The sequence below is a fragment of the Nannobrachium achirus genome, assembly GCF_963921795.1.
Source record: "Nannobrachium achirus genome assembly, chromosome: 23".
NCBI lineage: Eukaryota > Metazoa > Chordata > Actinopteri > Myctophiformes > Myctophidae > Nannobrachium > Nannobrachium achirus.
In genome coordinates, this window is record NC_137830.1 from 14,317,722 (window position 1) to 14,331,721 (window position 14,000).

Below are 14,000 nucleotides of genomic sequence, written 5' to 3' on the forward strand. Positions count from 1 at the left end.
CACTTACTATACACTGTACTATAAGGGAAAAAACTCACTCCCCCCAAAAAAAAATGCTTTAAGTGGGGTGTGAGGGGTCTAACTAGGTGTTTTTTATTCTGAATCCATTGCAAGCATTTGTTTTGCACGAAAAACATTCTTTGGGTTAAAAACAGACCCCAAAAAAAAAAACTATGCTTTAGTGATGAGTCATCACTTTTCACAGTGGTATGGGGTCAATTTTTGGCCCAAAGAATGTTTTTCGTGCAAAACAAGTGCTTGCAATGGATTCAGAATAATTAAAAACACCTAGTTAGACCCCTCACACCCCACTTAAAGCAGATTGAGAGTGATTTTTTACCCCTTATACAGTACAGTGTATAGTAAGTGAATGAGACCCAGAATTACCCTAGCTGTCAAACATTTTGCTAGGGATGTTGAATTTCAATCTTTGTTAGATATGTTACAAGACACCTTTACGAACACATTGGTGAATAAATTGTTTGGTAAGGAATTTATTCCCAGTTTTATTAAAATTCCCTGACTAAATGGGAACCAAAGAGTTCAGTAAAAGGGGTGGCTGACGGCTGTTTGCTTACGATTTTGACTGCTACGGCGATTGCGTCATAGCAGCCGAACTCCGCCTGGCGTTGCCGTCCTGAAAATCGCCTGAGCTTAAAGTCCCTAATATATGTAGTGGGGGGTCCCTGCTTCATCCCTCTCTCAGCTAAGGGGTCTGGCCTGAAAAACTCTTAAAAAGGGTTTAAGTGGCTCCTACTACAGTATTATACGATTCAGAAGAGTATATATATTGTTATTTACAGTATTCTCATTTATGAGTAGTATTATCGTTCATGACAAGACAATTGTAATTTGTGTTTTTGTATGTCTTTTATACACAAACACATGCAAAAGCCCTAGCACGGTAGAGTATATATTGTAGTATTAGTCACAATGCCACACACCTGGAGCTGCAATTCAGTGCTCTGGCAGCGTTTTCATACAACTGTAACTCGCAGATACCAGTTAGATTTTTTTTTTCTGGGGATGAAACCAGGTTATTGATCAGACAATCAAGCGTTTACTAAAGGATTACTAAAATCACAATCACTTATTCACAAAGTGCAATAAAATGCAAAGGAATTAGAACAGGTAAAGGTTTTGCTATTGTAAATATCAGCATTAAGTCCAGTATGTGGCTGATATGATAGGGAGAACCTGCAAACTCCACACAGTCAGAAAGGCCCTTTTGCAACCCCACCTAGGGTATGAGCACTGACGGAGGACAGAACACGCCCCCAGTGCCCCCTCGGGAATCGAACCCAGGACCTTCTAGCTGTGAGGCAACAGCGCTACCGACTGCACCACCGTGCCCCCCTCAACCTTCTCTGTAACTTTGTAAATATCCTTAAACTGCTGTGCTGCCCCCGGGCGACTGATTTTCCCCCTTGGGTTAATAAAGGTATCTATCTATCTATCTATCTATCTATCTATCTATCTAACCCAGGGGTCTTCAACAGGGGGTCCGGGACCCCTAGGGGGTCGTCAGAGTTACTACAAGGGGTCCTCCAAATATTTGTGTGGTAGAAACCTTTTTTTCTCCTTTTTTATATTAACCTTTTGAACCCTAGTGTCCTTATTCTGAGAACTTTAGCCAAAAATAGCAGATCTACAAGCTCACAACGCCTCGCAATGTGAGGCGTTGTGAGCTTGTAGATCACCTATTTTCGGCAAAGACGTTTGGTGTAGAGGGGGAAAAGCGAGGAGTACAGAGTGAAATGTCAAGTTATGTAATGTATTGACGATTCAAGTGGAAATCTGAAAACGCAAATTGACATGAATCCAAAATACACTGATGATTGTGCTATCAAACAATGAAAATATATGGAATCTATGAAAAGGTTGTGGGGGTCCCTGCTTCATCTCTCTCTCAACTAAGGGGTCCTTGGCCTGAAAACTTTGAAGACCCCTGATCTAACCTATTGTTACCCATATCGTTAACAGGCGATTAGCGACTGTCAGGTCGACAGACGTATGAGTGGCCCGCCGATCGATCACGCAAACGGTCTTTGTGATCATGTGATGTCAAAATGTTGTCATTTGGACAAACGGTTCCAAACGCATGTTAAGTAATAAGCAGCACAGGACAGATACCAAGTATTTGCTGTAACAAATTCCTGAAAGTGAATCAAAGACTAAAACTTGGTCAGAAAGACAGTACAGCTGGATATGTCCAACTCAGACTAAAGAACCAATGAATCAGAGTTTCAAAGACATTTTTCTTTTCTTAAGATCACCATTCTGGCAGGAATACGCCTGGAAAATAAATATAAGGTACTTTCAAACACCTCTGTCAATATCTAAGTATAATTTATACTCTGGCTGCTGGAGGGAATGCGGGGAGAGTGATGCGTATCACACCCATATATTCCTCACATGCCCCAAAATACAAACCTTCTGGTCAAGAGTCACACAAACAACAGAACAAATATTTGGGAGAGCTTTAAACTTACAAAATCATAATATACTCCTTGGAACACGCCCCCAGAGTCTGCAAAGTCGAGACTTATATCTCTTTTGGATTTTGAGAATTACAGCGCTCAAGCAAATATCAAGGAGTTGGAAAAGTTTGGAACCTCCCAAGGTAGAGAAATGGTGGGAAGTATTCTAGATATAAATATTAATTTAAACAATAGCAGCTTTCTCTTTGTTTTAATGAAATGACAACAATTACATAACAAAGTCTCTCTTTTTTTTCCTTTTTTGTAATGTTTTTGTTTACAGTTTATGTGTGGATTTTTTTTTTGCTCTATGTGGTGGTGGGAAAAGAAAAAAAAATATATAAAAATGTGTCAAAATGTCTTAAAAAAAAAAAGGACATAACATGTTAAAAGTTCTGAAGAATGATTTGATGGAAGTGTTTGACACAATAAAGTATATAAAAAAAATAAAAAATAACCAATGTAACAATGGAACAATAGATGTTCCTGACCACAGAATTCATTTTGGAAGTTCATCGGCTGTCAAATGTAAACAGAGCCTCTTCAATGCCACTGCATCAATCAGATACCAAGGTCAGTACAACTCTTGTGGGTAAAAAGCTGATTGCAATTCACATTGCAGTGAATCCTCTATCAGTTACATATTTACAGCATATTTATTGGTGAGTGACCACAAATGGATTTTACAGTGATATCGAATGAGCAACAACCATGAAAGAAACTGATTCTACATGTGTAGGATAGTAAACAGTCCTCAAGAGACAAAAGTGGAGTACTGTGGGATCGCTGGCAAGTTTTAACTACCTTGGATACATTCTCTCTCAACGGACACAGAGACACACACACACACACACACACACACACACACACACACACACACACACACACACACACACACACACACACACACACACACACACAGCAGGCTTTGTATGTCCAAAGAGAAGTAGGTGATGAAAGTAAGTAAAATGTATTAAGTTCTACTATATTTATGTTTGTAAGAGTCTTGAACATTCAACAACTACGGATAATATATTAGCATGCAGTGGTGGACCTTGGTGTCTGCTATTTAAAGGGGCTAATTGGCACTAGATTGTACCCATTAGCTTAGAGGAAAGTTCTTTACTTCTTCAGGCCAGCGCAGCATCTAGGCTATTCTCTCTCAAACGCCAACAGTAGGAAAAAATTACAACGTTCCACTCAATATAGCAAAAGTGTCAACAAATTGCCATTCCTCATCATAAATTCTATCTGAAATTCAATTACAAGTGATCCACAGCTTCAGGCACAAAAATGTGGTGTGAAGGAAGGACTTGGCTTCTTTCAGAACCATTAAAATAATTCACACCGCTGTGCTTTGCAACATGACAAGTTTGGCTTGGCGCTGCGCTGGGGAGCTGAGAGACATCTCGCAGAAGGAGCAGAGTGGTGTTGATGTTATGATTCAAACGCCGGCAGGGGGACAACTCCAAGATGGCTCTCACAGCTCAAACATCTAACCAACCAAAACAAAACCGTTATAAATACTCATAACCTCAATGCCCCAAGTGCCTCCCTGGCTGCAAGTCCAGAGCAAAGGTTGCTATAGAGGCTTCCCAAATGTGCCCACCAATGGTATCCCACCCACTGCACTACAGTGCAACTAAGAGCTTATTTTGTCACAAAACTTGCACAGTAATTATGCAGTATATTTCCATTGGAAGGATTAACATTCATTGCACAAGGCTGACCTCAAGAAAGAGAGACAGTTGGTGGGTACGCCTGCCAAAGTCAAAATGTGAGAAAAGGCAGCTAGGCCCTTAGAAGATTTCTCTCAAGTGCAAATATACATATAAGCTATTCTTGTATTGATGGGAAAGTGGTTTGAGAAGAAAGTCTTGACCAATCTCCAATGATTAGACCGAAGAGAATGTTGACTCTCTGCCCGGTATAAACAAACAGGGATAAATAATTACTCACGTTTTAGCCAGTTCCAAAAACGCTTCATCAACATGTCAACATCATGAAAAGGTGTGTGCCACCGCATTGTTAAAATCACACAGTACCTAAATGAATAGATGGCAATGGTCAATCTTTATGTTCTTTATGTTCTACTATTGACATTAATTCCACTCATTTCATTTACACTCCATGGGGACTTACAAAGTGCAGGTTCGAGTAAGAGCCATGAACCTTTGTCAACTGTGTACAAGTAAATATTACTGAACATCTATCGAAATACTAAGCTCTGTAGCTCTGTATATATTAGGCGCTGTGTCAGGTCGTTTTCTTGTAAAGCACATGGTCTGGACTCCTATGGTCAGTAATGAGAAACTGTGGTTTGTGTCTTTGTTTTAAAATGTCTGCCATTGCACACATGGCTATTGAACCTGAGGGGCCAGATGTGCCTGCAGGCAGACTGGTGTGGGCCCGCAACCTTAATCTGGTCAGTGGAGGAGCTGGCACCCGCGCTGGTGGTTTTCCTTCAAGAGGATGGAGAGGCATGAGCTAGGAGCCATCAATATTCCCTCTGGGTCCCCAGGAACACGGGATAAGTGAAACAACCCGAGACCAGGCCGGACAATTACCCAGCAGGGAAACCGATCGGCCGCAAGCGTGGGAAACATCTGCGCAATTATGATCAGCAGCTGCTCCCCTCCCATGAAAATTACCCCCGGATTTATTGGTACAAAAAGACATCCTTCCCAAGGCAGACGTAGCTTAATTTATCCTATACCTGCCCCTGTTGGCTCACTGATCTCTATAACATACTCGGAGGCTCTGACCGGTTCGTATTATGGTAGCCTGCTGCAAAATACTGAACACCACTACACAGTAAAATCCTCAGTGTTGATTTAACTCTGAGACTTTACAGATGTAACCAAATGGACCCATTTACATTTGTACCATCTCAGAAACAGTGTTGAATTAGTCTTGTCCCGCACGCCGCCGCCGCCCCATATCTTTTCTGAGCAGGGGTGACGCCTCTCACGCAAACGGACATGCATTGATGCCAAAACCCCCCAAGTTCACACCTCGACGACAACGATTTAGTGTCACAACAGGGTGTTTTAACAAAGTAATGAGCCTGTATGCATATCAATAGACCTGTATAGTAGGTGTTGAGCGACGTGCGCGTGATGTCATGAAGATCGCGTACCCCCAAACATTGAATCAGCAATGCAACACTGCTCAGAAGGTGTATCAATTAACACTTTTACTAAATAGCTCCTTGACACATATACACGTATATATACACGTATTTGTGTGAGTGTAGAGGTTAAACAAATTCAGGTTTGAGAGTCAAATTTTCAACAAAGTTCTAAGGATTGGGAAGAAAATGTATTTACTTTGAAAGAACATAAGTAGATTAAGGCAGAGAAGACAAAAAAGTGCTCAAGTTTCAGTTGCTACGAATGGTGCTAGGTGTCACAACATCAGAAACGTGAACATCAGAAACGTGAACCAGGGACACGGTCAGAAAGAGAAGGACGAGGCTTGCATCAGGAACTGGTGGCGAGCAAACTGACACAGAGTGTCTGAAACTCACCATTTTAGATGGCTTCCCTCGTCTTCTGAGGTTTTCAGGAGGTCTTCACAGCACAACAAGGATTCCACTGCCAACTGGAGAAACCAGGATATCAACCAAAACGATCAGCTTCGCCACTCTGAAGAGATGTAAAATGAATAAATGATTGCATAAGTGAACTTTTTTTTTAAAGAATTTGTATCATTGTCTCATGAATTAAACTCTCGCATATCCACAACTTAAACTTGTAGAAATACCATAATCGATGCTAATATTCACAGGTTTGAAAGAGAGATAGCTATAACTGTCTTCCACAAGTGACCATGCACCTATAACATGACAAGCTAATAGCTATAGTTAAAACACAGGAAACCTGTAAACGATGTTTTGAGAAGCGTACCTTAAAATTATTCATTCTGGAACAGTGTTGCCTATTTTGGGGGCATTTACATGAATTGTGTTGCAATGGCTTTTATTGGGCAGCAGAGGTCCCCATTGAGACTGCACAGCAAACACTCACCTGGCTTGTCTTGAAACCAGCATCTCTGTGGTGGATTTCAAGGTGATGAACTGTAGAACTCTCTTATGAATCATGACCTAATATAATAAATATACGCTGATAGACTATCAGCGTATATTTCTCAAATATTACATTTGGTCACGATTCATAAGGTGGTATAGCCTAGACCTGTAGGCCAGGGCTGCATTGGACTTGCATGCACTGCCCCCACCCCACAAGCGGGGAGTCTGGGGCCTGCTCCCCCCAGAAACGTTTTAACATAGTAGATGTAATTTCCAGTGTTCTGGTGAATTTAGGGAGTTTGATACCAAATCCAGGAGAAATTCAGGAGAAATTACAATTCAGGAGCACTGCAGGAGATGGGGTCGATATTCAGGAGACTCCTGCCGGATTCAGGAGGGTTGGCACTGGCAGCCCTGCTGTAGGCTGTGTTTTATATTTTGTATTTTCGTTTGACTGTTTGTTTGTCAAGTTTGTTTGAGTGTTTAATGGACCACAATGGAAACACACCTTTTGGCTTCTTTTGCTGTATTTGTTGAATAAAATGTAAATAAAATATTAAATCAATCTAATTCTAACCCTTTTCATTGCAGCCATAGGGTGATCAAACGTGCTACTGCAACCAATGACAATGATACTAACTATGGTTCGATTCCATTAAAGTGGAGTCTTGACTCTTTCCGGTGAGTCAACATGCACCCTGACTAGTGACTAGACTGCTAGTAGCATTCATTTGTAATTTATGTAATGTCTATTGTCACACTTTTAGACATTCACAAAACAATTACCTTCATGTAGGCCTAATTGGCAAAGAGATGACTTCCACTGCTCTGCTGCTGCATGAGTCAACATTTTTGTCTTCTCTCGAAAGGCTCTGCTGCCTGTAAATGGAAACGTTAATTAATATAATTGGTAACAGGTGCTACACTACAATTTCATGTCAAGAGACTGCCTAGAGGCTAGACTAGAGCCTAGGCTAGAACAAGGCCTAACGTAGCAATACGTGTAAAATAATATAGGCCTACCTATTAAATATTATTATACATACATGTAATTAGACAGGGCAAACTTACAACCTAATTGCAACCTGCGCACACCCTAAATTAACCCCATGCAAGTGAAGTGACTTAATTATCATCATCATGACATCATCGTCACTCATCATGACGACATTTCGCCGCGAGCGAGGCCTGCTGGGCCTGCTCCGTCATACTTCGGCGGTGTTGCGCGCCTAAAACATCATCTATCTATGCCTATGGCCTAAAAATAAACGAGCCTTTCGACGGGGTTCCTTGTCCAACGGTTCCATCTATTGGCAATATTACGCAACTGCCATTTGAAATGGTCGGGACTCGAGGGAGCAGTGTTGGAAAAACTAAAAGTAGCCTACTCAGGCCATGTAAAAGTATTCAGAGTCAGACCATACCGCAATGCAATGTAAAAATGACAAGTAAAAGTCCGGAATTCCAAATTTACTTGAGTAAAAAGTTCAAAAGTAGCCTACTGGTATCAAAATATTTTGAAAACAGCCTCAACATTGTACTTAAGTGTACACAGTACTAGAGTAAATGTACTTTAATAGTTACTTTTTAGTTTTTACACCAGTGGTTCCTAAACCTTTTTAGCTCAAGACCCAAAAAAGAAATTACCAGTCTTTCTTTCCACCTAGGCTAACGTCCCGAGACAGACGAAAACAAGCGCCCCTTGCCCTTGGCATCTCCAACGGATTCCCGCGACAAGTGTTTGGGAAACGGTGTTTTAACACACCACATTGGTCCAGAGGGGGCGGTGTCGTGCCGCGGTCAGGCGACGAGGCCGCGTACGAACGAACCGAACGTGCGCGCACGTGCCCATGTGACGTACATGGAGGAGAGCAGGAGGATTACAGCCCCGCCCCCTCTATCTATCCTCCTCTCCCTCTGGTCGGCTTCAGTCCGCTCCTCCTGTCTTGTCTGCTCTTGGCCGTTCCCCCAGCGACACCCACAGGGCGACACCACCGTCACCGTGCTGTGAGCACCCCCCTCCCCTCCATACATACACACACACATACACAAACACAGGCGACACAATACTGACAGCTTGCCGAGAACACTGTTGAAAACCATGGAGCGGGGAGAGATGGAGCACAGAGACGTCGATTTCAACATACTGCTGGCTACCGATTCCTACAAGGTAAGCCGGGGCGGCTGGCTGAGATGATCATTGTTATCATCACACAATAATGGACAATTAATGAATAAGTCAAGGAAAAAGGAGGTGGTTTTATTTCATCATCAGTCGGAGGAGGGGGAGGCCATCATCATCATCACGCTGCCCGCTGAGGGAGGCTCGTCTCCCACCCGGTTCACATTATAGGCCGAATGTGGAGGAGAGAGAGAGAGAGAGAGCGAGAGGGGCAGGTTGTAACTAGGGTACCATGGTCACAAAGCCACAGAGCACTGAATCCAGGATGGTGGGACACAATGTGACATAGCTCTGTTTACACAATGCTGTATACCCCCCAAGTTCACACCTCGACGACAAGGCTTTAGTGTCACAACAGGGTGTTTTAACAAAGAAATGAGCCTGTATGCATATCAATAGACCTGTATAGTAGGTGTTGAGCGACGTGCGCGTGATGTCATGAAGATCGCGTACCCCCAAACATTGAATCAGCAATGCAACACTGCTCAGAAGGTGTATCAATTAACACTTTTACTAAATAGCTCCTTGACACATATACACGTACACGTATTTGTGTGAGTGTAGAGGTTAAACAAATTCAGGTTTGAGAGTCAAATTTTCAACAAAGTTCTAAGGATTGGGAAGAAAATGTATTTACTTTGAAAGAACCCACGTAGATTAAGGCAGAGAAGACAAAAAAGTGCTCAATTTTCAGTTGCTACGAATGGTGCTAGGTGTCACAACATCAGAAACGTGAAGATCAGAAACGTGAACCAGGGACACGGTAAGAAAGAGAAGGATGAGGCTTGCATCAGGAACTGGTGGCGAGCAAACTGACACAGTGTGTCTGAAACTCACCATTTTAGATGGCTTCCCTCGTCTTCTGAGGTTTTCAGGAGGTCTTCACAGCACAACAAGGATTCCACTGCCAACTGGAGAAACCAGGATATCAACCAAAACGATCAGCTTCGCCACTCTGAAGAGATGTAAAATGAATAAATGATTGCAGTCTCATGAATTAAACTCTTGCATATCCACAACTTAAACTTGTAGAAATACCGTAACCGATGCTAATATTCACAGGTTTGAAAGAGAGATAGCTATAACTGTCTTCCACAAGTGACCATGCACCTATAACATGACAAGTCAATAGCTATAGTTAAAACACAGGAAACCTGTAAACGATGTTTTGAGAAGCGTACCTTAAAATTATTCATTCTGGAACAGTGTTGCCTATTTTGGGGGCATTTACATGAATTGTGTTGCAATGGCTTTTATTGGGCAGCAGAGGTCCCCATTGAGACTGCACAGCAAACACTCACCTGGCTTGTCTTGAAACCAGCATCTCTGTGGTGGATTTCAAGGTGACTGTAGAACTCTCTTATGAATCATGACCTAATATAATAAATACATGCTGATAGACTATCAGCGTATATTTCTCAAATATTACATTTGGTCACGATTCATAAGGTGGTATAGCCTAGACCTGTAGGCCAGGGCTGCATTGGACTTGCATGCACTGCCCCCACCCCACAAGCGGGGAGTCTGGGGCCTGCTCCCCCCAGAAACTTTTTAACATAGTAGATGTCATTTCCAGTGTTCTGGTGAATTTAGGGAGTTTGATACCAGGAGAAATTACAATTCAGGAGCACTGCAGGAGATGGGGTCGATATTCAGGAGACTCCTGCCGGATTCAGGAGGGTTGGTACTGGCAGCCCTGCTGTAGGCGTTGTTTTATATTTTGTATTTTTGTTTGACTGTTTGTTTGACAAGTTTGTTTGAGTGTTTAATGGACCACAATGGAAACACACCTTTTGGCTTCTTTTGCTGTATTTGTTGAATAAAATGTAAATAAAATATTAAATCAATCTAATTCTAACCCTTTTCATTGCAGCCATAGGGTGAACAAACGTGCTACTGCAACCAATGACAATGATACTAACTATGGTTCGATTCCATTAAAGTGGAGTCTTGACTCTTTCCGGTGAGTCAACATGCACCCTGACTAGACTGCTAGTAGCATTCATTTGTAATTTATGTAATGTCTATTGTCACACTTTTAGACATTCATAAAACAATTACCTTCATGTAGGCCTAATTGGCAAAGAGATGACTTCCACTGCTCTGCTGCTGCATGAGTCAACATTTTTGTCTTCTCTCGAAAGGCTCTGCTGCCTGTAAATGGAAACATTAATTTAATATAATTGGTAACAGGTGCTACACTACAATTCTATGTCAAGAGACTGCCTAGAGGCTAGAGCCTAGGCTAGAACAAGGCCTAACGTAGCAATACGTATAAAATAATATAGGCCTACCTATTAAATATACATGTAATTAGACAGGGCAAACTTACAACCTAAATGCAACCTGCGTACACCCTAAAGGGCCTAAATTAAACCCATGCAAGTGACTTAATTGTGGGCTCGCCTATAAGGCGAGCACACTTTAGATATTGTCATTATTTATCTATCAGTCAGTCAGACAGTAGACGGGAACTTCGGTTCCTTTCTACTCCTACATACTTAGTGAGAAAATGAAAATAAAAACATCAATGTGTTCAGTTTACAGTGGCGAAGTGCGCTATTATTTTTTATAGCAATCGGCCAAATGGTGGCGCTGCACGAAGCCTTCGAAAGTGCGAACTTTGAACAGGTATAGCTCATGCTGTGTTATACATACAGCCATGAAACCTGTATACACTTATGCGTCTCCTCATGCCGAACAACTTTTACCCTCTAACTTTTGACCTCTGACCTTTAGGTCTCCCACAATTCGGAATTATATGAAAAACAGTAAAAATCTATCTCCTCCTGGGATTTTCGCGATACGCGCACAAAACTTTTTTCACATGAACTTTGGACCAATGCGGTCAAACTAATCTCGGCGGATTTCTTTTAAAGTGAAATATATTTTTTTAATGATTCAATCAATATTGCGGTTTTATGCAAATTATTCTTCGGCCTCTAAATCATACATGCAAAGTTACACGTTCATGGCATTTGGCAAAGATGTGGAGGGTTAGTCAAAGTATCACTGAAACCAATTTTATTCCAATCGGCCAAAGGGGGGCGCTATACGAAGCGTTTGAAAATTCAAACTTCAAACGGGCATAAGTCATGACTCGTTTCGTTTGAAGACATGCACCTTGTTACACGCGTGCTTTGACTCGAGCGGAAGACATCTGTGTCGTTGTTAAGTAAGCTCCGCCCTTTGATTTTCCGCCATTTTGAGCAGTTTGTAAAACGCGTAAACCCGCTTTTATTCTGGAATTTTCGCTCCACGTGCACAAAACTTTTTTTACGTGAACTTTGGACCGATATCTAAAGATCTGTCAGATCGGATTTCTTTCAAATTGAAACATGCTTTTTTAAATAAATTCAATGAATATTGCAGTTTTATGCAAATTATTCTTCTGCCTCTAAATCATACATGCAAAGTAACATGTTCATGGCATTTGGCAAAGATGTAGAGTGTTAGTCCAAATATCACTAAAACCAATCTTACCCCAATTGGCCAAAGGGGGGCGCTATATCATTTTGAGCAGTTTGTGAAACGCTTAAACCCGTTAGGATTTATTTATGCAATTTGCATGAAACATTCTACACACAATCTAAGGACCTTTATCTAATATGCTTATGAAGTGCACACACACAAAAAAAAATAATAATAATGAATATAGCTGCAAGCAGCGATAAAGTTGCCAAAGCCAAAAACACCTCAAATCATGAACACAGCCTGCAATTTAGGTGAAATCTTGCAAGCACATTCCCAATAGGTCAAGGAACAGATACCACCCTTCTTACATTGGCCTATTATAGCGCCACCAGCGGGTCAACTTTTGCACAACACATTTTTGGAACAAAATGGACCAATCTTTGACGTCAGTAACGTCAAAGAGAGCACTGCCTGCGATCTTGACATTTTGTACTTTTATAGCCATTGTTTTCTGGCTTGAAGCGAGCCCACAATTGTTTCGAAGGAACAATATTTTTCTAGTTGTGGGCTCGCCTATAAGGCGAGCACACTTTAGATATTGTCATTATTTATCTATCAGTCAGTCAGACAGTAGACGGGAACTTCGGTTCCTTTCTACTCCTACATACTTAGTGAGAAAATGAAAATAAAAACATCAATGTGTTCAGTTTACAGTGGCGAAGTGCGCTATTATTTTCTATAGCAATCGGCCAAATGGTGGCGCTGTAGGAAGCCTTCGAAAGTGCGAACTTTGAACAGGTATAGCTCATGCTGTGTTTTAGGTACAGCCATGAAACCTGTATACACGTATGCGTCTCCTCATGCCGAACAACTTTTACCCTCTAACTTTTGACCTCTGACCTTTAGGTCTCCCACAATTCGGAATTATATGAAAAACAGTAAAAATCTATCTCCTCCTGGGATTTTCGCGTCAAGTGCACAAAACTTTTTTCACATGAACTTTGGACCAATACGGTCAGATTGATCAACCAGATTTTTTTTAAAGTGAAATATAATTTTTTAATAATTTTATCAATATTGCGGTTTTATGCAAATTATTCTTCGGCCTCTAAATCATACATGCAAAGTTACACGTTCATGGCATTTGGCAAAGATGTGGAGGGTTAGTCAAAGTATCACTGAAACCAATTTTATTCCAATTGGCCAAAGGGGGGCGCTATACGAAGCGTCTGAAAATTCAAACTTCAAACGGGCATAAGTCATGACTTGTTTCGTTTGAAGACATGCAACTTGTTACACGCGTGCTTTGACTCAAGCGGAAGACATCTGTGTTGTTGTTAAGTAAGCTCCGCCCTTCAATTTTCAGCCATTTTGAGCAGTTTGTAAAACGCGTAAACCCGCTTTTATTCTGGAATTTTCGCGTCACGTGCACAAAACCTTTTTTACGTGAACTTTGGACCGATATCTAAAGATCTGTCAGATCGGATTTCTTTAACATTGAAACATGCTTTTTTAAATAATTCAAACAATATTGCATTTTTATGCAAATTATTCTTCTGCCTCTAAAACATACATGCAAAGTCACATTTTCATGACAAAATAGTGTAGAGGGTTAGTTCAAATATCACTGAAACCAATCTTACCCCAAATGGCCAAAGGGGGGCGCTATATAATTTTGAGCAGTTTGTAAAACGCTTAAACCCGTTTTTATTCTAGGATTTTTTTTGCAATTTGCATGAAACATTCTACACGCAATCTAAGGACCTTTATCTAACATGCCTATGAAGTGCACACAAAAAAATTATAAAATAATAATAATAAATATAGCTGCAAGCAGCGATAAAGTGGCCAAAGCCAAAAACACCTCAAATCATGAACACAGCCTGGGATGTGC